The sequence below is a fragment of the Sturnira hondurensis genome, unplaced genomic scaffold, assembly GCF_014824575.4.
Source record: "Sturnira hondurensis isolate 20B ecotype Veracruz unplaced genomic scaffold, ASM1482457v3 Scaffold0001872, whole genome shotgun sequence".
NCBI classification, from domain to species: domain Eukaryota; kingdom Metazoa; phylum Chordata; class Mammalia; order Chiroptera; family Phyllostomidae; genus Sturnira; species Sturnira hondurensis.
Window position 1 is genome coordinate 1,472,261 of NW_028074503.1, and position 26,259 is coordinate 1,498,519.

The 26,259-nt window shown below is 36.5% G+C and overlaps 1 protein-coding gene across 1 annotated transcript in view; it reads left to right on the plus strand.

The window, feature by feature from the left end:
- GREB1L (GREB1 like retinoic acid receptor coactivator) overlaps positions 1–26,259 on the plus strand; it is a 282,213-nt gene that overhangs the window by 118,743 nt on the left and 137,211 nt on the right. The window contains exon 2 of the mRNA XM_037031689.1: positions 6,307–6,409. The gene's annotated coding sequence lies outside the window, so the exon portion shown is untranslated. The remainder of the gene's footprint in view (positions 1–6,306; positions 6,410–26,259) is intronic.

Below are 26,259 nucleotides of genomic sequence, written 5' to 3' on the forward strand. Positions count from 1 at the left end.
AGCTGTTAAATAAATCTTAGGAAGACCTTGATTTTAGTCTCTATAATTGATTTGCATTTCTTAAAATAATTTCCTTAATATATCGTTTTCCATCTAAACAGTGAGAGAATGCTAGATGGGCAAGGCTGCGTTGACCTTCCCTCTTGATCTTCTCTGTTGATTGGCAGGTTTCAAAGGTTAAACTAGCTACAGATGAAATGTAATCATTAGTGACTTGGTTCCTTTCCACATCCCTCTGGAAACTGCAATAGCCAACTTTGTTCATTTATAAAAAAAGAAAGAAAAAAGGTCATTCCCTGAGCAGTTTGGAATGGGAAGCAGCCGCAGTCTCCTTCCTTCTTGCTTAAATAAACAAGCTAAATGGAAAAATAAACTTTACTTCTTCACATCTGGTACAAAGCTTCCTCTTTTGTTGAAAGTTCACATGCTCCCTTTGCTATGCCTGGTCGTGTGAATCAGGTGTCTTCCTTCCTTCTGTAAAGTCACTTGTGTAACTACAATAAGGAAAAACCCTGACTGTTTTAACAATCCAGAAACATCATTATAAAGTCCTTGAATTGGGGATGACATCAGATGAAGTTCAACCCAGCCTTCTACGTATCTGTTAGTAGGAAAGCAGCAGGACCTAATGACAGTGACACAGCCAAAAACCTTAAGCAAACAAATTCTGCTATGTCCCCCTTACATAGAGTCATATTATACTTATTTGTTTGCATGAACTCTATGTGACAAATTTTTTGTTTCCATTTATGGCATGCACCGTCTTTGGCAACCCAGAGCAGCATGTTTCAGGCAGCAATACACCACTGAATAACCACCAGGATACTGCCAGTCATCAGACTTAATCTCTGCAGACTTCTCAGAGCCCCCCTTCCTTCTAGCATCCATTTTCTAATAAAATACTTTAATAATTAGTATTTAACAATATTGCAATTGTTTGTCCAACTTTTCCATGAAATAGGAGTATCATTTGCAACCACCTTTACCTCAGAACTTTACAGACTAGATGGCTCTCATTACATAGTTGAATATTCTACAATATGAATGTAAAGAAACAGACCCTTCGTGTATCGCTGAGTCCAATTATCATTACTTAAAACTTGATTAGAAGCCATTTTTGAGGGGAAAAGTAGAATATAAAACCTAGAGAAACTGGGGTTTTTTTCTTTGCATTTTAAGCAAAGTGTCATGCCAAATATATTTTTAAAGATTTTATTTATTTATCTTTAGAGGGGAAGGGAAGGAGAGAAGGAGAGAAATATCAATGTATGGTTACCTCTGGTGTGTCCCCTACAGGGAACTGGCCTGCAACCCAGGCATGTGCCCCGAATGGGAGTCGAACCGCAATTGTGTGGTTCGCAGGCCCGCACTCAATCCACTGAGCTGCACCGGCCAGGCCAACAATGTTTAATTTTTTTAAAGCTCCAGTTTCTCCATAGGGCCAGCCTGAAAGGAATGGGTAAAGGTTAAAGGCCATGGGCACCCAAATTTGGTCAAAGATAGATGTAATGCTTATCCGGGAGCAAGTGTCTATTGTCATGGCAAAATGTCCTTTCCTAACTCTCTTGTGTTCTTAAGGGCGTCCTTGGCAATGAGATTAGTAGGTACCATTATTGATTTGTTTACATTTTCCAAAGGAGGAAATTGAAGCACAAAGTAGACAAGTATCTAGTCCTAAAGTCAGACTGCAAAGTTTTTTTTCCCTACTTTTTAGTGTTTGGTTAATTATTACAAACAAGTATCCTATTTAATAATCATATACAGTTTCAATCTCTTCTCTTCTTTTTAATCCAAATAAATGGTTTTCAAACTCTAACATCATAAAATCATTTGGGATTAGAGTTGCTAAAACTGGCAATTGTTTCTGTGTTATTCAAAATGCAGATTCCTGAGTCCTTCCTTCGAACTAGTGACTCATAAACCTCTGAAAGAGAGAATAAGGAATTGACACAGTAAACACATTCGTCAGGTAACCCTGATCCATCTTTTGAACTAGACTTTGTGCAAAACACCCATCTCAGTGATTCTAAACTGAAGAGGTATCTCAGTATTCACAGTAATTTTATCAGGAAAAATCAGTAATAATTGCAACCAGGTTTTCTAATTTGTTACACTGGGGTCAAATACAGCAAATGCTGCAGCAGATGCTGAAACAAATGGGAACACCCCTTCTATTCTTCCTCACTGTGACTCCTGGTTTATCATTCAGCACCTTCCACCACTTCCATCATCACCATCTGACCAGCAAAATGACTTTCAGGGCCTCTCTGGGCACCCAAATAAGCAGGACTGACCCACTCCACCTCACTCGACTATAGATTGTCTCCATCCATAGCTGTGGCTGCTATTTCTCCATGCTGTTTCTTCCTAGGATTCCCCTTGGTTTCTTCATTTTTTATCAATAAAGAGTACTTTGTCTTCCAATTCATGCCACTGGGCCTCAGACCTAGCTCCATTTGGAGGTTCCTTAAATTTTTCTTTTCAACAAAAATTTTCCCAGGGTAGGTAATAGAATGAAAGGTTATATAACAGAGAATAAATATCTTATTCCTGGATGAAACTTTGTTATTCTGTGTTAAGTTTTAAGTCTATCATATTAGAAAGTTTAAAGTTTAAAAAATGCAATACTAAAGTCAAAATTATTTAATTCTGTAGAACCATATAAAAGTGAGGTAGAAATTCCAGTTTCTTTTAGTTTGATTTATATAATAGACCAGAAATAATTTAAAAAATTGTTTTTCAAATCAGCCCTGGCTGGGTGCAGTTGATTGCAGTGTCATCCCATACAGCAAAAGGTTGCAGATTCCGTACCTGGTGCAGGAGTGTATGGAAGGAAACCATCAATGTTTCTCACATTGATGTTTCTCTCTTTCTCTTTCTCTATCTCTCTCCCTCTCTGTCTCAAGTCAATAAAACACATATCTTTGGGTGAGGATTTTAGAAAATTGTTTTCAGCCAATTCTTTTTGGATATCATTCTGATCTCAGAAATCTCTATTTAGGGATTTTTACAATTGTTATAAGTTAACTCATGTTTAACCAACCTAGTAATCCTTAGTTCTCTCTTGAGTTTTAAATAAAATTAGGATTATAGTTTGGACCATTTCACATATTCTTTTCTACAAAACACAGTGTAACTTAGCTTGAAGAACACAACATACAGGGTTTAAAGTATGTAGGTTTGAACCTTAGCACTGCAAATTTTGTCAATCAGGTCACTCAATCTTCTGGAGTCTGTATTCTCACCTAATGAATACAGTATGTATCTCAGAATGTTACTGTGAGGATTAAGTGAAGTGTATCAAAACTGCTGGTGTACCTGTAAGGTGTTAATTTAGAAATTTTTGTTTAATTTAAATGCTGGTTGTATGTAATGACAGTTAGGAAAACTTTCTCAACCTTAGAGAAATACAGTATTTTTTCAGCCTGTTATTTTCATACATTTTTCTTTGACCTAAAATGATCACATTCCTATAAAGAAATAGACCCTAAGAAATTATAATCATTTCATTTTTATTCTCATTGATTTGTTTTGATCCATGAAGGGTACCTAACTGATGAACCCCAAGGGCAGCTTCTCCTTCTGGCAGTTGACCTACTAAGTGGTATGGGTTCATTTGATTGTATATCTGTTTTTTTCTTTGCTTCCTTTGCATGCTTCTGAAATCCTTGCCAGTTCCCTTGCTCCCTACCGCCACCCACAGAAGCTTATGCAATAGGAATATAATGTGGTCCCCATCACCACAACCCCTCACATAGCAACATAATAGAAAAAAATATTGGTTGTGGAGTCAGAGAAATTCATTTGAGTAGTTGGCTACTTATGAACGTAGTAATCTTATAAAGATTAACTGAGATAATTTGCATGAAAGAATTCTATAAAGTATAAAGGCATTATTTTTCCTGTGGTTAAGAATTTGTATAAAGAAGACTATAAAATTTATTGTATGCCTAATATATGCCATTACCTTCTCTATAACTCTATAATGCAGGAGATATTATTCCCATTTTAGAGATAACCAGTCTCAAGCCACATGATTGTAAAGTACTAGAGCATGATTTGACTCAGAGTCAAAACACTGCCTGTTTTCATTGGAGCAGCAAAGGCCAGGCCATTCTTGGTCCTGCCTCTGGGCTATCAAAGAGAGAGGGCAGAGCGGACGAGACAATGAAAGGAGACACTCCACATACGAACTCAGCAAATAAGGAGCTATCTAAGAAAATGCACTGCTCCTGACTTGATAGGGCATATTTCTGCCACTTTCTATGTGACAAAACCTAAAAGGCCAGAGAGGCCACGACACTGAGGAGGGTTTCTTCAGTTGAGAGTTTTTTTGGGTGGTAGTTGGGGGCGCAGAGAGGGGTGTTGCTCTTCTGCAACCAACTTGAAACGTCGCTCAGCCACATGTCCCCTTATCTCCATATTTACTTTTTCCTCTGTCAAACAAGGAAGACTGACTTATGTTTTTAAAGTAAATATTTTAAAATTTTTAAACCTTATTATAATTTTATTATTATGTCATTTTAGATCTAGACTAAAACGTTTAAAAACACTAAAAAGTTTTTCAGAGTTCAGACTAATTGAGGTTTTCCAGTGCTTTTCCACTTTAGCGCAAATGAAGTCAAAGTTATTGCCTGGCTTGAAGGCCCCAGGTGACATCAGCCCATGATGGCCCTGTTAGGATTTGACAAAACAATGTATGGGAGCTAAAGTACTTCTATTCTTGGTGAGGGCTGATTATTATCAACAAAACTGAGGAGACATGAAGAAAAATTAATTTTCAAAAAGTAGAAATTATAGGAAATGTTTTTATTGTTATATAATACCTCAGTTTTGGCTTTAGGCTTTTAGGACTATTTAAGCTATCAGAGCCATTTTTGTCTATCTGCTTCTCTGCTCCTGATAAGGGGGTCTCAAATACATTTGTAAAATTTTAGAATGATTGATGGTGTATATACCTGGAAATGTTGGAAGGTCATGTGGTCAAATATTACGTATGTCAGTGCCCATGTCTTCTTACAGGACCTTTAATAAGTAATTATTTATATTTTGTATCAGCGTTATTCAGCCTAGCAATATGGATACTTTAGTGAATAAAACTGGCAAGCAATATTGGAAGTTACTAAATTTATTGAACATAATTCCCTAACCTCCCTGCCCCTCAAAAGGAAAACAAAAACAAGAAAACAACAAATGTCAGTCTTCTCATCTTGAAAATAAAGGTTTTTCTTCCACATTTTCAAATTTAAGCATCTAAGTTGTATATGAATTTAAAGTTTGCAAGAAAAGCAAAACAGGCATGTGAACTGATGGGAATTGTGCCAAAACCTAATGCTTTGCTTTTTTTCATTTTGGCAATTCATACCCAAAAGTGTTACTTATTTTCTTTGTAAATGATGCAACAATGTGGAAGAAAAGTCACTTACAGTTGGAGAGATCTGAGTTTTTCTGGTTGGTATTTAAAATAGCACTCATACTCAGAGTGGTAAAATTGAAATGATGTGTGTAGCAAATTTTAAAGTCATTACAGGCCTTTAAAATGTTGAGAAGATTAAAAGGGAGAAGGCTGGTTCATGAATTTTGGTCATGAACACATTGTATTCAAGAACCATTTTTAGGTCCCTATTCTCTTAGGCCTCACTTCTTCAAATACAACTTAGGTGGATTTTTAAATAAATAATTCTACTGAAGTACCTGATGATCTAATGAAGATAATTTCTCAATGTGTCAGAATAATTTCTTAATGTGTCAAAGACAAAATCTTACTTGATTTTTTTTGTTGCCTTCAGCTAATCTGCTTTTGGATTCTGAAATCCAGGCATTTTACAATGAAGACACTAGCAATGCCATTCATTTGGAATGCTGCCTTTTGTTTACTAGCTTTGCCAGACCCTCATGGCTTCCTTTGGTCATCTGGTGTCTTCGCTAGTGATTGGTACTCCTAGGCTCTGCAGGTAGCCATGAGCCTTTATAAGTGGGATTTACAATGGGATTCACCACCCTGGCTCTAATGAAGGGAGCCACAGAGACTTTTTTTTTTCAGTCTGTCTTCCAAAAGAGTGAAGGAAAATTGTTGCCTGGGTTTGCTAATTTCCTTGTTTTCCATTTACTTAATTTTTACAATTGATTTACTAACTGTGGTGCAAAAATACAAATATTTTTGTTTAGGAGTCAGAATGTTTCATCTGCTAGCCTTTTACAACAATCACTAGAATTGTTTATTATTGAACCTGGAAAAAACAAAGTAGAGTTTCTGTTTAAAGTCAGCCAATTGGCATTTCACCTTCATCTGTTTTTGTCTTTCAGGAGATTTTTGACCAATTTGGTTGTTTTAAAACAACGGAAGTTTATGACTGGGAGCCTTGGATACTAGTACCAGCCCTGCTACTTCATACTTCTGTAATTTTGAGTAAGTTGCTTACACTCTTTGATTGCTCATCTGAAATAAAAAGGGAAGTGTTACCAAGGTACATATGAGATACAAGGTGATGTTTCATATTCTTGCAGCTTTCTGCTCTTTTTACTACCAAAGTAAACTGTGGTGCCTTTTCACTTGCTTTTTGGGTAAGCCTTCCATGGAAAAACAAACTTGTGTCTGATAAAATGCTTTAACCAGCAGTCAAAGCCATAATTAAATATGAAGTATTCATATCATCATTTTTGAGTGATACATGCTTTGTAAATTAACTCAGTTTTATAGAGAGAGGATTTATTTGCTCATTTTCCAGTAATGAAATATGGAGCCCATGTTTTAATTGCTCTTTATGAGGCAGTATTTCTCAGATGTAGGTTAAAGGCCTTCCAGAGGTCACAGACTCTTTGGATTTTAGAGTGATAAGGGACATCAGCAATCATCGTGTCCAATCACTTGAGTTTTACTAACAGGGACTCAGAAGGCCCAGAAATGCTTTAGTAGCTCATCCGTGGTCACACAATCCATAGAGCTGCCAGTAAGGCCCAAACTCTGAAGACATAATGGCATGTACAATGGTGGTGCTGCCTTAATTTCCTGTTAATGAAGGACAGAGAATGAAAGATTAAGAAGAGGTCATGTTTATTCCAAGTCTGAAAGCTTAAAAAAATCGCCACTTAATAGTATTCGATAATTGATTAATTTCTACATTTTAGCTTCCAGATTAAAGTCAGTCCAATCCCACAAATGTTTAATGAGGGCATACTGTACGTGGACATTGAACTGAAATGATGCTTCTGCAAAACTGTGCAGTTACAGCTTCTGCCCCTCAGACTTACAGTTTAACCTGGAGATAGAACAAGTGTACAAATAGTGCTGTACACCTTGCTGGAAATAAAAATGACTTTAAAAACAGGTTTTCGAAATCTCAAAGGACTTTTTGAGGATTTCAAAGTCCAAAGGCAGATGGACTTAAGTAGAACCTGGTAGGTCAAGTGTTCATTAGCAGGTCAAAGGTAAATTCAGGATCCTTTGGGAATTCACAGATAAGGCCTTAAGTCAGACTGGGAGAAAAGAACTAGTAAAATAAAATTTTGGCGAGTTTTCCTATTTTTGAGTTGATGATTGCTACTGTGGAATGTCTCTCAACCAAACAGATTGATACCACTATAAATTTGTTGACACTAACCCTAAATACAACTTAATTGTATGTTTTACTGCCCTTGGCTGATTCCCTTTCCTTTTCCTCTGATCAGTTATTCCAAATCTCCATTCTCTTCAGGCCTGTACCCACTGCCCTTTTCTCAGCTGGTTGATCCTTTCTTTTCCAGAAGCCCCTTAAGAGTCTCCATAGTTGCCTTGATTTCAGCTAATGATGCCAAGCGCTTTTATCTCCAATCCTGCTTCCCCCTCAATTTCAGATTCATCTATGAAATTACTGCTGGTTATGTCCGTTTGGATATGTTACAGCCATCTCAAAATCAATATATCTAAGAATTGAATGTATCACCTTCCATTCAAAACCTCATCTTTCTTCTCAGAGTGCCCTTAATCTGGAAAGTGCCACTATCTACCTCAACTTGCATTTTAGAAAAACTGTCTGGAACATGCTAAATGTAGGAAGAATGTCCAGTTAGGAAGCTGCAATAATCCAAATCACTGTACTTGTAGTCATACATATTTTATGCAATTGCATAAGACATAACATAGTGATTAATCAATTGATTAAAAACATATTTTGAAGTAAGATGGTTCTGTGTCTGATTCCTGGCACCACCACTTATTAGCTAGCTATCCATGTGACCATGAGCAAATTATTAAACTTTTTTTTTGTCCCAGAGGCTTGTTTATACTATCCTCATTTTTTGTGTGCTTGTTTCCTTTTGTAGTTCTCCATGTTTTTTGTTTGCTTATAATCCAAATAATTGATTCTATTCTTGGCTTCCTCAACTCTATTTTCCCTTTAAATAAATTGTAAATTGTCCTTTATTTCAATTAGTGTATCCTTTATTTCTGACTGGGTCTTTTTTATGCTGCCTAGGTCCTCACTAAGTTACTTGAGCATCCTTATAAACAATGTTTTGAACTCTGCATCTGATAGATTACTTAACTTCATTTCATTTAGCCCTTTTTCTGGAGTTTTGATCTGTTCCTTTGAGCCGTGTTTCATTGTCTCTTAATTTCGGCAGCCTCCCTGTGTTTGTTTTGATGTATTAGGTAGAGCTGCTTTGACTCTGTGCCTTGGTAGAGTGGCCTAATGTAGTAAGTGTCCTTCCTGTAGGGTCCACTGGCACAGCCTCCCATATGATCCAAGCTGGGTACTTGAGGTGTGCCCTTTGTGTGGGCTGTGTACACCGTCCTCTTGTAATTGAGTCTTGGTTGCTGTTAGCAGATCAGTGGGAGGAATTTACCCAGGCCAGCCAGCTACAAGGACTGGCAGTGACCACTGACCACCAACCTCCACCCTCCTTGGAGGATCAGCTGTGCAGTGGCCAGGTGGTGGTGTTCTGACATGGCCTGTAGCTGTCACTGGGTGTGCTGTTCCTTGGGTTTCCTGTGTGTTGCAGGCCAAGGTCAGCCCCCCACCTTTGTTTTGCCTGGGGCACCATGCCTGAGCTGTAAAGCAATCTAAGATGGCTGCTACTTGTGCTGGGCTTGGAGATTTCCAGGTCTAGCCAAACTGTGAATTTAATTTGGCTGTTTCAGTGGCTCACTGAAGCCAGCTATTGCTTGTTTGATAGGATTTAGGAGCCAAGACCAGCCACTCTTATGGAAAAGCAGTTTGCTTGAGCCATAAATTGGGTGGGGCAGAGCCTCTGTGGATCTCTAAGGTGGGTCAAACAGTGTTAGCCAAGTTGTTGGAATCTCAAATATGATGGCAGTTTACCGGCTCTGTGCGCGGACAGTTTAGCAAAGGGACAATGGCCTCTGTTCTCCTTGATTCCAGACACTTCAGTTTCTCCCTGCGTACCAGTGCTGCCACCCTGGTGCTGGGAGGGAAATTATTAAACTTCTTAAGACTGGATTACCTCACCTGAAATATCAGGATAATAATAATACTTATATCATAGGGTGTTCTGAGGATTAAAAGAGATACCATATATGAAACTTTCAGCACTGGTATCCCTAAATAAGATCTTTGAGGGCAAAGACCATTTCTCTCCTGTACACCATTGTACCTGCAGGACCTAGCCCAGAAGAGGCTCTCAATACATATTTGTTGAATGAATGCGTGAGGTAATGGCATGCTTGAATTGAAGTACTAACAGTAGAGGGAGAGAAAAGCAATGCACAGTATAGAAACCTAGGCTTCACTGTGAATTACTTGCCCATGTCATTAGACACCAATTGCTAATGATCCATTTCCAGCCTGCCATTAGAGGAATCTATTCAAAGCTGAAATGGGAACATGTCATTCCTTTGCTTAATACCTTTTTGTGTGGCTATTTTTTATCTACAGGATCCAGTCTGAACTTGGGCCTACATTTTCATCTTCTTTTCCTACTACTCCCTCCTTCACTATTGGTAGTCTAGTAATGCTAGATTGGTCTTCTCTTCTGAACATCCTGTGCTATTTCAGAGAGGTGCTTGCTTATTTTCTCAACACCCTTCTCTCCTGTATCAGTTAGGATTACATTTGTCTGCAAATGACACGAATCACCAGACAGCAACTTGGAAGTTTATTTCTTCTCCACATAAACAAAGTCTGGAGGCAAATTTCTAAGGCTGATAAAGCATCTCTGCTATCATCCATGTATGGCTTCCATCCTTTACCTCCCTCCCTTCTTACCCCTTCTAGGACCTTATTCAGTTAATCATCTCTACTCCTCTGTACCATCCCGTTGCTTCGAAGGAAGAACCTCATCCTATAAGCATACCTCCTTCTAATTAATTAGTCTTTTTCCTACAGCTACCAACTTTTTACCACCCTAGTTCACCACACTTCTTGAAAGAATAATTGCTACATGCCACAACACATTTTCGTTCTTGATCCTATTTGACCTCTCTTACCTGTTGAAAACGTTGACCACCTCCCATTCCTGCAAACTCTGTTTTCTCTTGACTTTCATAAGCCCATTGGTTTCTGGTTTCCTTCCTGTTTCTACTGCTCCTTCTCCATCTGCTTTGCTGGGTTTTCCTCTTCCTTTGCTTGACTCTCCAGTGACAGTGTTTCTCAGGCTTCCCTGCTTGACCAGCCCTCTTATTCCACATCCCTTCTCTGCAAAGGCAAAGGTAACCTCACCACTACTGATAGCAACAATCTGTGTGGCAGCCATCTGCCTCCAGGGTCTGTTTGTTCAGCCCCTACTCCTGAGCTGGAGTCCTCCATTTCTAAATATTTACCGAAAGGGGGTCTCTTCTCTGTTTCTTTCACCCCTGATGGTGTGCAATCCTATCACCTCTTCCTAGACTCTTGCAGAAAGCTTTGATCTGGCATCTAATTCAATTTTCATAGTATTCTCAGAGTTACCTTCCATTTTTTAAAATTCTGAGTATGTTCATTTATTTTTTTAAACCTTCCATTGGCTTTCTTTTGCTTTGAGAATTAAATTTAAAATTTTTATTTGACATATCAGATCCCTTGCAGGCTGGCCCCAATCTACTTTTCTATTCTTTTGCAACTCAGTCTCCCACCCCCAACAGTGAGCTCAGTATTTCTAAAGACATACTATGCCTTTACCATTCTGTTCTGTTGGTATGATGTCCTCCTAATTCCGTTTGATATATCTGTTAAAGCTATCCAAATGTCTTCTCTTGTCTGGTATTTTCTTTATTTCTCCAAACAGAATCACTACATGCTCTGTGCTTTTATAGTACTTTGTTCCTACTTTAAGTGAATATTTACACACTTGTAGATATGTCTTCACTTCTAGATTGGGATCTCTTTGAGATTTAGGACTGCCTTTATCATCCTTCCTACCACATTTCACATTATTTTCTAAGTGAATCAATGAAAATAATGAAATCAGGAAATAGAGATAGCTTTTACTATAAGAATAATGAGTTTTGTAATGGACATATTTTGGGACATGTTGAGTTGACTTATTGAGGTCAAGGAGACACCAGCAACTGAGAAAAGACTTTATAGCCAATCATATAGATGTAGGAGTCATCAGCAAAGACAATAATAAACAACTGATTGGGTCCCATGTTTTTCAGGCAATGATTAAAGTAGGTAGAACATCTGTAGAATGTGGGGGGAAGGGTTGGTAGTGGGAATTTTGGGTGTGGAGGTGGAAAATTCTTTAATATCCTTGCTGGGAAAAGATCATATTTGCTTTTTTTTTTTGTCCCAGGTCCTCTCCCCTCTACCAGACGTATGTAGCTCTTCCACTAATTTAAAGTCCAAAATTTAGAAAAAGAATGGCTGAAAAGATGTTATTTCTATTTCTTCTAGGATTAGGAGCTACTAAATAAAAACTTAATCCCAGGCTTCCACTGACTACTTCAGACTCACCTTGTCCATTCTCTTCCTCCAACCTTCTCCTTATTCGGTGTGTGTGGGGGGCATGTATGTGTGTTTATGTCCTTTGCAGAAGCTAGAGTGGGTAGGGGGGGTGGAAATATCTATTTTGTTCCCCTTACAAAATGATCAGTAAACTGAAAAACCTTTAGAATCCTTTTTTCTTTTCTTTTTATTATTGACACTATTACAGATGTCCTCATTTTCCCTACCTTTGCCCACCTCCACCTAGCCCTCACCCCTTTCCTTCCCTCTGGCCATCACCACTCTGTTGTCTGTTTCCATAGGTTATGCATATATGTTCTTTGGCTAACCCCCCTCCTCTGACAGCTGTCAGTATGTTCCGTTTATCTATGCCTCTGCTTCAATTTTGTTTGTAAAATCCATTTTAAAACTGAAAAAAGTATTTTGGGGTTCTGTTTATTTAGAGAGATTTGTTTTTCTTACCTCTCTCCCCTCTGTTCCACTTCTTTGCTTTCTTAGTGCCTCTGGAAACTATAACATTGGTTTATGTAGATCATTTAAACAAGTAAAGTGAGTTCTGTGTTTGGTGCAACTGCTTGGCATTTAAAAATTTGATAAATATGATTATATGAAAATTGAAACTGCATGGGAAAATCACTAACACCATAAACAAAGCCAAAAGGCAAAGTGGCAAACTGGGGAAAATGTTGCAACTCCTATCATACACAAAGGAAAAAATTCCTTAATACATAAAGAGCTTCTACAAGTCAAGTGTAAAACCAACAACCACATAGAAAAATGGATAAAGACTAGACATTTCAGAGAATAAAATTCAAGGACTTTTTAAAAATTTTTTTATTTATTTTTAGAGAGAGGGGAAGAGATGGAGAAAGACAGGGAAGGAAATATCGATGTGTAAAAGAAACATTGATTGGGTTGCCTCTCCTACACCCCCAGCTGGGGATCGACCTGCAAACCAGGCAGCTGCCCTGATTAGGAATTAAACCAACAACCTTCTGTTTTGTGGGACGATGCTCAACCAATTGAGCTTACCAGTCAGGGCTGAAATTCAAGAACTTTTAGACATTTGAAAAGTACTGTTTCATTCATAATGAAAAAATACAGATCAAAACTACATTGAGATATAATTGTTAATCTGTCAGATTGACAAAAATTCAAAAATAGATAATATTTTATATTGTTGAAGGTGTGGGGTTACATAAATTGCTCATGGGAATGTAGATTGGTTCAACCCTTAGTTCATTTCTCACCTAGTGCCTCATAGCCGGAATTCCCTCATACCCAGTTTTCTGTGCTCTTGGCATTTTACCACTTGATGTAGACCTTAGAGGAGCTAAATTGTAATTTAAGATGTTTCTAATGTGTAGTTGAAATGAAGACTGCTTTGTGTCTGATAAAAGAAAAAACAGTGCAGTTTGGCAATATTTAACAAAATTAAACCTGCATATATCCTTTTACCCAGCAATTTCACTTTTTAGGAATTTAACTGACAAGTGCTGAATTAGTGTGTATTAATCAATGCAGAGTTAATTATTACAGTATCTTAATTAATAACAAAAATTGGAAATTAATTTTGTAGTACTAAGGGACTAGTTTAAAATAATCATGCTATATACATGCCGGGGAATTTTCTGAAACTACAAAAGAGAATGAGGAAGATTTTTATGTGCTTATATAGAAAGCTCTCCAAAATTTTTTTTCGATTTTATTTTTTTTATTTATTTTTTTAAATATATTTTATTGATTATACCATTACAGTTGTTCTATTCCCCCCCTTCATTCCCCTCCACCCGCACCCTCCCTCCCCCACCATTCTCCCCCCGTTTATAACCACGTGTCTCAAGTTCTTTAGATTCTATATTTCCCCCACTATTCTCGCCCTCCCCCCTATCTATTTTCTACCTACCATCTATGCTATTTTCTGTGCCTTCTCCCCCCTTCTCCCCCTCCCACCCCCCTATTTCTAACCCTCCATGTGTTCTTCATTTCTATGGTTCCACTCCTGATCTAGCTGTCCTCTTGGTTTGCTTTTGTTTTAGGTGTGGTTGTTAATAACTGTGACTTTGCTGTCCTTTCACTGTTCATATTTTTTATCTTCTTTTTCTTATATAAGTCCCTTTAACATTTCATATAATAAGGGCTTGGTGATGATGAACTCCTTGAATTTGACTTTATCTGAAAAGCACTTTATCTGCCCTTCCATTCTAAATGAAAGTTTTGCTGGATAAAGCAATCTTGGCTGTAGGTCTTTGGATTTCATGACTTGGAATACTTCTTTCCAGCCCCTTCTTGCCTGTAAGGTCTCTTTTGAGAAATCCGCTGACAGTCTGATGGGTACTCCTTTGTAGGTGACTGTCCCCTTATCCCTTGCTGCTTCTAGGATTCTCTCCTTCATTTTGGTCTTGGCTAATGTAATTATGATGTGCCTTGGTGTGTTCCTTCTTGGGTCCAACTTCTTTGGCACTCTCTGAGCTTCCTGGATTTCCTGGAAGTCTATTTCCTTTGCCAGACTGGGGAAGTTCTCCTTTATTATTTGTTCAAATACGTTTTCCACTCGTGGCTGTTTCTTTCCCCCTTCTGGTACCCCTATAATTCGGATGTTGGAACGTTTAAAGATGTCCTGGAGGTTCCTAAGCCTCTCCTCATTTTTTTGAATTCTCATTTCTTCATTCCTTTCTGGTGGGATGTTTTGTTCTTCCTTCTGGTCCATTCCATTGATTTGAGTCCCCGTTTCCTTTCCATCACTATTGGTTTCCTGTGCATCTCCCTTCATTTCAATTAGTTTAGCCTTCATATGTTCCTCTAATTTGTGACTTTGTTCCTCTAATTTGTGACTATAATCTACCAGTTCTGTGAGCATCCTGATAAATAGTGTCCTGAATTGTGCTTCTGAGAGGCTGGCAATTTCTCGGTCGCTTAGAGTTATTGGCTCTGGGACTTTGAGTTCTTCTTGTGCCATCTTTCGGGTTGTTCGTGCCTGTTCCATAGCAGGATCAGAGCCCTAAAGTGTTCACTAGAACAGGGCAACTAAGTCGCTGGGTTGTGACGTTGTATGTGGGGGCGGGGTCAAAGAGGGACAATGGCTCTCACTGGTCTTGCAGGGCAACTAAGTTGCTGGGTTGTGACGCTGTATGTGGGGGCGGGGTCAAAGAGGGACTATGGCGTCCTGTCCGCCGCCTGCCGCCACGGCCCTCACCGGTGCCGCAGTTGCTGCCGTCACCGGGCCCACGCGTTTCGTCCCACTGCACGCGAGTGTGCCACCGCCGTCAGCCCTCGCCCCCTGGGGCCTGCGTGGTCTGTCTCACTGTACGCGAATATGCACCCGCGGTCTGCCCCGCACCCCAACTGGTTCCCGTCTGCCTGCGCGCCTGGGTCGGGGGCCCTGTCCTGCCCGACTCTGCTCGCTGCTGGCTCCGCCCCTCTTACCGTCCCCGTTGAAGGGTTAGATGTAGTCGGACTTCCGTATAATTCAATTTTCTGTCCTTTGGTTGTGTCTTTGTTTCTCCAAACCTTTGTTGTATTCAAACTTGGTTGTGGGAGAAGGCACAGTGTTTCCACCTATGCCTCCATCTTGGCGGAAGTCTCCAAAATATTTTTTAAACTTAAAATAACAATTTCCAAAAGAGTGAATGTGTTTCATTTGTCTTTACTCATATATGCATTCAAAAAAGTCTTTGGTGTGTGTATGTATGTATACACACACACACACACACACACACACACACATATATATTTTTAAAACTGATAAAAGTGGTTTCTTGTGACAGGAGACTGTGGGACAAGAGTTGAAGAAACACTTTGTACAACATATTCTTTTCTACTGCTAGATTTTTAATCAGATGAATATATTAGCTAATCAAAAAAATAAAAGGATTTTTTTAATCCTTAAAATAAAAATATTCTAAGTACCCACAGAAGCAAAGTTTCCATGCTGATTCAATATTGGTAGGTTTTACCTTCAATATCATAATGTCTTACATGCCAGCTGTACACTTAGAACTGTGCCAGGTGTTGTGAGGGTTAAAATAATAAAGATAAATGAGAGCAAAGTAAGAAGTAGATTAGGACTGGCTGAAAAGTTAAGAAATGAAAAGTGAACAGAAAAGTTCACTTTTGTCCACTGAAAAGTGGACAGACAACTTAAGCAAAGGCATGTAGATGGATGTAGGCTTATTTGTAGTGAACCAGCAACAAAATCAAATTGATAAGAATAAGTTCTATATTGGAGTATGATGAGTGATAAGTTTGAATAGGCACAGAAAGATAATTAATGAAAGTTTTCAAACATTAGTTGTGAAATTTGTGTTTCATATTAAGAGTTATCAGTTTGGACTACTTCCTATATTGTTATCAAAAATTTTTCAAAGTTCTACATAAGTAAGCTATTATAAATAAGTTTTAAAATTCACTGGCTTATGATACTAAAAATGGTATCTGCAGGCATATTAAAGGTGAGTTGTATTTATTTGCAGACTTTGCTATGTGCACCTGCATAAACTATTTATCACTGTACATTTATCTACAATAAACCTACAATGTGGAAAGGTAATATGCTACTTGTCAGATGAGAAGTTTATGTTTCACAACTACCAAATATTCAAAGTCAATAATGATACTAATAATGATGGTGATAATAACAAGAGAATATAGGGCTTAATTAAGTTTACAATATATGTAAAATTTTATTGTGGAAAATTGAAAATAAAAATAAGTAGCCCTGGCTGGTGTGTCTTAGTGGACTGAGTTCTAGCCTGTGAACCAAAGGGTCACCAGTCAGGGCACATGACTGGGTTGCAGGCCAGGTCTCCAGTAGGGGGCGCATGAGAGGCAACCACACATTGATGTATGTTTCTTTCCCTCCTCTGTTTCTCCCTCCCTTTGCCTCTCACTAAAAATAAATAAATAAATAATCTTTAAAAAAAGAAAAATAAATATAAAGAAAAACATACATTAGAAAAACTATAATCACATCACCCAGTGTTTTTATGATTTATATCACACTCTTTGGATTTATTACGCTGTCTTTTCAGGTTACTTATGTGTTTTTTCCTTATAGAAATGGGACCAATTTGTTTTTTTAAATTGAGATTTAAATGACATATTAGTTTCAGGTGTACAACCTAATCATTTGATATTTGTTATATATATTGCAAAATGGTTACCACAATAAATCTAGGTAACATTCATCACCATACATAGTTATAAAATGTGTTTTTTCTTATGATGAGGACTTTTCTTTACTCTCTTAGAAACTTTCAAGTATACATTATAGTATACAGTATACATTATAGTATACTTTCAAGTATACATTATTATTAACCATAATCATCATGCTGCCTAGTCACCATGTTACATACTGTTTTACGTAAGAAAACTAATAAACTATACAGTTGTATAACATTTTACATTCCATGTATTTTATATATATTCTATGTCAAAAATATACTTCTTATAACTTCATAATATTCTACTGTGGATGAATTTGTGAGGGGCAAGTGNTTAGAAAAACTATAATCACATCACCCAGTGTTTTTATGATTTATATCACACTCTTTGGATTTATTACGCTGTCTTTTCAGGTTACTTATGTGTTTTTTCCTTATAGAAATGGGACCAATTTGTTTTTTTAAATTGAGGTTTAAATGACATATTAGTTTCAGGTGTACAACCTAATCATTTGATATTTGTTATATATATTGCAAAATGGTTACCACAATAAATCTAGGTAACATTCATCACCATACATAGTTATAAAATGTGTTTTTTCTTATGATGAGGACTTTTCTTTACTCTCTTAGAAACTTTCAAGTATACATTATAGTATTATTAACCATAATCATCATGCTGCCTAGTCACCATGTTACATACTGTTTTACGTAAAAAAACTAATAAACTATAAAGTTGTATAACATATTTTACATTCCATGTATTTTATATATATTCTAGGTCAAAAATATACTTCTTATAACTTCATAATATTCTACTGTGGATGAATTTGTGAGGGATAAGTGGGAACATGTATGTAAGGTACCTGGTAGGTACTCATTAAATGGTAGTGGTTATTAATGTTACTATAATGTGGTTAATTCTTTTCCTATTTATGGCATAGTAGGTTGTTCCCAGAGATGGAGGAATTAATGTTTGACTTTATTTTAATCATAATAGTCATTAACTTTTTTACTAGCTAGAAACCTTTTTCTTAGCTGATCATTTTTTCTTTTTATTTATTGTAGATATTAAATATACAGAAGTTTTATGTTTTCACCAATCAAATCTGTCAGTCTATTCTTTGAGATTTCTAGGATTAGAAAACTAATTTCTCACTATGATACTATAATAAATCTTGATACATGATAAATATCAGTATAATAAATTGTTAATTCTTCTTCCTCTTAGCTTTTATGTGGTTTGATATGGGTGGGCTTGTAAATGTATTTAAGTATAGATGTTTAATATTTTTCTCTCTGGAAGTTATTACTAGTGTTTAATATAAGTTTTAATTGGCTGTTACTTTTTAAATTATTGACCACTATTTCAATATTATTAAATGAATCATTTCTTCTCTTTAGTTTTTAATGACTCAATTATCATATATTAATTCTTATAGATAATATAAAGTGTTTTTGGACTATCCGCAAGGAGCTTCTCATTCTTGCACCAGCCTACATTTTAAATTATAAAATTATTCAGATAATATTTTTCAGTGCCTACTGGGTAGGAAGATGTCACAATAGGTTCTATAATTTCAAAATAGGCAAAACAGAAAAAACATAATCCCTACCTTCACGTAGTTCAGAATTTAATAGGAAAAACAAATATTAATCAATTGATAACACAAATTATATAGCTCAAAAGTGAGTGAATTGTAAGGAAGGAGATGAATAAGTTTCTATGAGAACTTTTAGCAAAGGGATGAGGGAATCAGGGAAGCGGTACTTGAGTTGAGATGTAAAGAATGAAGGGGATGTGGAGAAAGGGAAGCCCCTTTGCACTGTTGGTGGGAGTGCAAATTGGTGCAGCCACTGTGGAAGACAGTATGGAGGTACCTAAAAAATTAAAAATGGAACTGCCCTATGACCCAGTGATTTCATATCTGGGGACTAATCTAAAGAAACCCAAAACACTAATTTGAGAGAAAATAAGCACCGCTATGTCCATTGCAGTGTTACTTACAATAACCAAGATATGAAAGCAGCCCAAGTGTCCATCAGTAGATGAGTGGATAAAACAACTATGGGACATTTACACAATGAAATTGGCTGTAAAAAAGAATAAAATTTTACCCTTTGCTATAGCATGGATGGACCTGGAGAACATTGTGCTTATTAATAAGCCAGTCAAAGAAAGACCAATATCATATGATTTCATTCATATGTGGAATATAATGAATAAACTGGACTAACGAGCAAAATCGAGACAGATTCACAGATAGGGAGCAGGCTGGCAGTTTGGGGGGCTGGGGGTTAGAGGATGGAGGGGTGGAGCAGAAAAGAAAAAAGACTCACACATACAAACAACAGCATGGAGATTGCTGGTGGAGAAGTTGGGTGGCGGTAGAGTAAATAAGGGAGGTAAGTGGTATGGAAAAAATACAATAAAAAGAATTTAAAAAAGAATGAAGGAGATTTAACTAGCTAAGAGTAAAAGATAGAATGGATGTTATTACAGGCAGAGGGAACATAAGTATTTAAAGGTTGATCAGTGTTTCTGGAACATAGTGTTTAGGAAGAAAACAGTGCAAGCTAAGTCTGGGGAGATAGGCAGGGATATTTACAATATTGATTTTTATCCTCAGAGCAATATAGAATCATGAAGGGCTTTAGCAAAGAGTTGACATGATTATATTTGCACTGCAAAGCAGAGAAGTGATTGAAGGTGCCAGAGAGGAAGCAAGGAACACAATTAGGCAAGTTGGTGCTGGCTCCTAGCAGGAAGCCTTAGTTCCTACCCAAAAGGACCCTATAAAGCGGCTTAAGTGTCCTTACAGTAAGTATGGTGACTGCCTTCTCTTAGAGCAAGTGATCCAAGAGGCCAAGGCAGAAACTGCAACATTTTTTATCACCTTGGGAACCACACACTGTCACTTGTTCAATATTTTATTGATCACACAAGTCAAGCCTGACTCTACGTGGAAGGGGATTATATAGGAGGTGAAAATCATTGGGGCCACCTTGGAAAATGGCTACCACAGACAAAATCCTGTGAACACCAACATTTCTCTGCTGGATATAGTATTATAGGCATGCAGAGGAAATTAAGAAGCAGCAGAGGGAGGAAGGAAAACCAGAAAACTTGTGAGATGAAGTCTGGCAGAAGGAAAGTTTCAAGAAATCTACCAAGAGAATGTCTTAGATAAGAGTTGAAATATGTTCACTGAATATAATAACATGATTGCCACATGGCCAAAAGCTCTTTCTTTGTAACATGATTGAACATTTACTTTGATTCACCTCCTCTTATAACCTTTTATGAAAAGTTTTTTTCCACCTTTTCTTTGATCTTTCTTACAAATTTATGGATGTTTTAATAATGTACCCCCAAAAGTTGCTGATATTTTGATTGGAACTGTGTGGTTTATGATTTTTTCAGAAAGATACTTTTACAGTGACTAGACTTATCTTTAAGGAACCCAGCATATTTTTTGAGTATGTAAGTTTTCACTTAGATCACCTACATAAAGTTTGACAATTTAGGAAATGATGTTGTCACATGTACGTCATTAAGAATGATTCCTGGGAATGTTTTTGTTATTGCTATTGTGAATGGGATTTCTTCCCCATCCCGATTACCATCATAGTACTTTCAATCTAGAAACATATTACCTTTTATCTCCCATTTTTTGGGTAAGAAACAGGCCCAGATGACAGGTATATACAGAGTAGAAGAGTTGGTAACTACAAACCTTGCACATTCAAATAGAAAATCAAGTTGCTTACCCTGTCAGACCTTGTTAAAATTAATACTGTCTTAAGTATCACTTTCTTTGTATTGGATTTCTTAAGTATCACTTTCTTTGTATTGGATTTCAAAGTCATAATATACATTTTACAGCACATCTTCAATTTTTAGCTTTGTCATTTTAAATATAGGGTTATGACTTAAGGAACTGCCTCTCATCTCCATTCAATTCTCTCAAGACCTGATTCCTACCAGACAGGAACTATTTCTTCTTTGAGGTCTAAATAGACCTAATAACCTATTGCACTGAATAAATATTTAATGCAGATTGAATATTTCCTCTGGTGAATCAATTATTCTTGTTGATTCTCTGAGGAAAACTTTATTTTAAAATGTCATGTAGTAGGTTAAGAAATTTGTTTTCCTGAATATTGTTATTAGTGCCAAAGTTTGTTTCTGTGACATAAAAATTAATGTCTCTTAGGATTTTTTTCAGCTAGTTTTCTTGATTTCTATAAACAGTTTGAATTTTTATGTTATCTCGAATACAAATCTGAGGTTCATTGAACTGGTGGCACACAATAAAGTCATCTGCTGTGAGGGTTGGTTTTTGAAGAATTTGCAGTATTTGGAGCTCTGAAAATGGAAAATATTTGCTAGTGAGGTATAAGAATGTTAGTGGTGTATTTTTTTGTGGAAGAAATATTTTATTGGTAAATATGTCTAAAAGCATAAATATTTTCTTTTAATTGACAAAAATTTGTATTTCATGTATGTTTAACTGTCAGCCATATATTTAATTTTATTCTCTTAAACTTTTCTTTCACTGATACTAGGTTTAAATGAAATATAATTATATTTGTCTGTGGACTCTAATTTATGAAGTTAGTGAAATAGCTTGAAAATTTTCAGTAAAACTGTAATCACTAGAGTGGGATCATTTAGTGCAAGTTGTGAATATGGCATTCAGATGGAATTTATCAAGAATCAATGAGAAAAACAGAAAACAGTTAACAGGTAGGGAAAAGGCTGCATATATTTTTCATTCTCTTTTTATATTAGGAAGCATATGAACATAATTTTGAAATAGAATATTCATGCCTCATGACAAAATATCCTTCCTTTTTAAGGAGTAATTTCTTTCACTGTGTTTCACATTTAAAAATTTCTGAGACCTATATTTCAATTTAAATAACTGTTGACATTGTTTGGTGTTTATTTTACTAGAGGAAAATTTTGTGTGTGTGATGACAGTTATAGTACATATTTGATAACAAGGATATAATAAATCAGTTGAGTCAGAGTGGTCTGTTATCTGTTTTTAAGGTCTCTTTGACCCAGAAGTTTGTGATCTGTGAAATCTCCACTTTTTTTGTGTTAAGATATTTTACAGTGCAAGGATTTAGATGAACACCACTGTAGGAAGTTGCCTGATGTGGCCCAAAAGGTAAAGAATATGAAGGTATAAACTGGAAAACATTTAAGAAGTTTTCACAACATGTGTTAGGGAAGTTTCTTTTCTTCTTCAACTTGTAACAAAGAGAACTTGAAATTTAACCTGGTATTTTCAACACTCTGATTACTCAGCAGTGAAGCATTGCTGGGAAAATGTACCTAAATCTTGAGTTACACATTGTTCTTGCATCTGATTGGAAGGGGCATACGAGTTGTTTATAAGGTATTGCAGATCTAAAGCTGCACAAATGAAGGTTGAGACTTGGGGGAGGGCTCGAGTCACTGAAGGGAAGCTTGGTAGACATTACAGCTCTGTCCAGAGGCCAAATGGGAGATAAATCACTGCTGGCCACCTCTCTTATTATTGAAATGGTTCAGCCCTGGGGTTTAACTGAAGGACTTACAGGTTTTTGAAGTGCAAATAGGATGGTGAAGGGTAAACCCTTTTAGGGTTTCATTTTGATGGATTTTTTCCCCCTGTGTAGATTTCTGGCACTGACTGATCTGGAAGGGGCCCTTAAAAAGGAAAAGTTTTGTTTTGTTTTTGATCAATCAGGCAATAAGAACTTTCCACTGGGGTGTACTTTTCCTGCATGCATATGGATCCTATTGTGTTTAAAAGTAGGTCATTTAATTGGGTCTTTTTTAAGCCTTCTGCAATGTAACTGTCATTCCAAAGTCACCACTCTTTCTTGGTATTAATGCCAAAGTTTGAGTGTGTTGAGGATGTGGTACTTTTAGATCAGGAGTTTTGGGGGTTACTTAAGGTCAGTGTGTTCAAGTTGTCTAGTTAAAGATCAAGTCCATATTAGAACAAGTCCTTTATATATTGATAAACAGAATTATTTAATCTTTTTCCCATTGAGTTATGTAATTTTACATATTTACTAAATTATTTTGTATGTGTTCTGTTTAGCCAGAATAAAATAAAAACCAGAAATTGTGAGATTGTAAAATATTTGTACCTGAGCGAATTTGCTCAGGTATAATGAAGTGTTTAAGAAAATAAGGGAGATATAAAAAATGTTAAGAAAAAGATATGTTGATTGATCAAATTAAAAATTTTTTTACTCTACAAATAATTCAAACACAAGAGATAAAATCTCTTAAATTTTATTATTTTTAGTAAAATGGGGATGAGAGGAGTTGTTAGTGACTCTAAAAAATTATAATTTAAAGGCTTTTTGTATGAGTATTTTAAAGAAAAATTTAAATATGTCTTAAAGAAATGCCATTGTAAATCTTTACATTTCTTCTTAGAAATATTGTTGACAGAACTTTTCATGAGCATTTGACTCTTTATTTTAGATTTAACAGATGTTTGTATCACTTACCCTGTTTGAAAATGATAATGCATTTAGCTGCATCAGAGATTTTCCTGTGTGGTGCTTGATATCCTTTGTATAAATGGGTTGTGAATCTCCATAATTGACATTGATCACACATACTCTTGATTGCCTTGCAAGTCAGTTTTTGTTTTTCTGTTCTTTAAAAATTTCCCTTCACTGTATTTACCTAAATGTTAGAATTAAAAATAGATGTTAGAGTTTAAATTTTCCTATTGCTGAATGAAGATTTTAAATAAGGTATGTTTAAAAACAAAAACAAAGAATACTAGATAGCATCAAGCAGAGTCCCCTACATCTAGAGCGTCCTTGTCATTAGTGTGTTGCTGGGAGATGTTAAAATGACCTTTCCTTTGTTAGAGAAGACTCGATCTGTAGTCCTTCCCAGAATCCTCGTTAACTGTCTTTTTAACCCAAATTGAAGGCTGTCTGATGAATGAATGGTGAGCTTTTTTAATGAGCTACACATACTGTAGACATTGTGTCACATGTTGCTTTTTAATTTCTAATGTATTTTTAATTTGCAAAGCATGCATATGCCTTTCACAGTAGAAGAATTGAGTCAGCATTTTTGAGTCCAGATATTACCTTATGTGAACAAGATATGTCAGCTTTAGGAATGCTGTATCTTCTTAAGCCTTAGATTAACTGACATACACATGTGAATGAATTTCACTTCGAATATTGTTGAATGAAAGAAGATACTTGAGAAAGGCTTTCTCCCCCCCCCCCCCAGGAACTTCTCTTGCCTCTTGGCAAGTGAATTGCCCCAATATAAAAGCATTGAGGGGGGAAAAGTGAGCCACATAGTGAAAAGGCAATCCACAAATAATCACTCTTTTCTGCCTTTGATTGTGTCAGATTTTTTTTGTGTGTGTGGCAATTGTTTTCTTTTTCGCTTAGGAGAGGTTTATGGTCCAATGTCCATCAAGTCAGCCCCTGTCTTGAGGTTGCAGTTGTATTTCTCTCTGGAGTTCCTAGAGGTGATGTTATCTTTTGTTCACTCAGCAGTGTGGTGGTTCCTGAGAGCATCTGTCACTTTGGGCATTACAAGATGGATGGGTCTCCAGTGAACTGCTGGTTGAAGCAAATGGTGAAAATAGGAAAAGACAAGGGCTTCAAGGTCTGCAGAAAGGACAGACAACAAGGAAATACTGTTAGAAATCAAGAGTAAACTGAGCAATAGAGGAAGAGAGCAAAGATGGATCATATGTCATTTTATAAGCAACTTGGAAATCAGAGTCTTTTGGTGGCTGCTGTGATCTGAGGGGGCAGTTACATCATGGTAAACGATTCTGTGCTTTGGATTTGCAAATGTATTTGGACATTAACAAAAAAAGTCTGGGGTAGTGTTGGGAAATTACAATGATACAGAGTGTTTTATGTGAGGGTGTTGCTGTTTGGAGAATTAGTAGTCTTTTAAAATGAAAAGATTTAAACATTTTTTAATCTTTAAAATTCTCTTTATATTTTATTTTTTCTTTTTCTTTCCTTCCTTTATTTTTCTTGTAAGCATCTGTAGATATTAAAATGTTTGAAAGGCTTTAGCCACATAACTAATATTCTTACTGTTTATATTGTAGCTTCTTTGACATTTTTGCAGAGGGATTCTGAAAATTCTATGTCTGTGCCTTAGGGAGGCAGGGGCAGATTTTAAGTTATTTTAAGGAAACTTTTATTTAAGTCAATGGGCTCTCTGATAAAAGGAAAATATATAATTGTTATTGATCTGTCAGAACAAGGTGGAGATTTTCTATTATATTTAGAAATTCATTTTGTTGGCCAAAGTCCAATTTTTAAATACTGACTGGTACAGAGTCTGTCCTGGGTGAGGGAAGGAACAGGAAGGAGCATGGTCAGAGAGGAGGAAAGGGAAAGAAGGGTTTGGGGGGAAATGTGGTTGAAAAAAATGATTTTGTCAAACTTTTTGGCATTCGCCTATGAAAAAGACCATAGGTTGGAAGGCAAAGAAATTAAGATGATTAGAAGCTTTAAGCTATACAAATGGTAGAGTATCTTCCTTCTCTATGGGTGTAAATAATAGATGAAAGAGTAAGAGTGACAACAAAGGGTCAGGTCGTTTAAGAGAATGTGTGCAGCCTGAATAGAGGTCTGTGGCCCAGGGCCAAAGGTCTTAGCTTTGAGTGTAATTAGAAGAAAATACAAAAATGTCATTACTAGCAGGTGAAGTGCGCAGCACGTGGCCAAAAATTAGCAATTTTAGACTCTGAAGCTATTGGAATTGGATTACTGACCTTTTTTAAAAATCATTAAGGTCCTTGTGGAATCATATAGTTTCATTGGCAGTAATGCAGTTTGACCTTGTTGACCATATGGGGTAATCTTGGGTTTGGATGTAGGTAGCAAAAGTCTACTTACAAAAGGATGTCTATGTGTGTGTGCATAGGTGGGAATTACATGAGTTTGAAAATCTGAGTCTTGTATTTTAAGTTGTTCCTTTGCCTGAAGCCATAATCTGACTGTAAGAGAGGTAAGACAAAGATACTTATTTCAAAATCTGAAATGGTGCTTTTCTCCTCTTCCTTTCTTTTGAGTTGCCATAAAAGGAGAGTAAAATAAAAACTTTTTTAAGAAGACAAGATAATATTACTTTAAATATTTTAGTGCTACAAATAAGCTTATTGAAAGTAGTACATTCTTAGGAAAATCTTGTTTTGTCTTTAAATGCAGTAACAAAG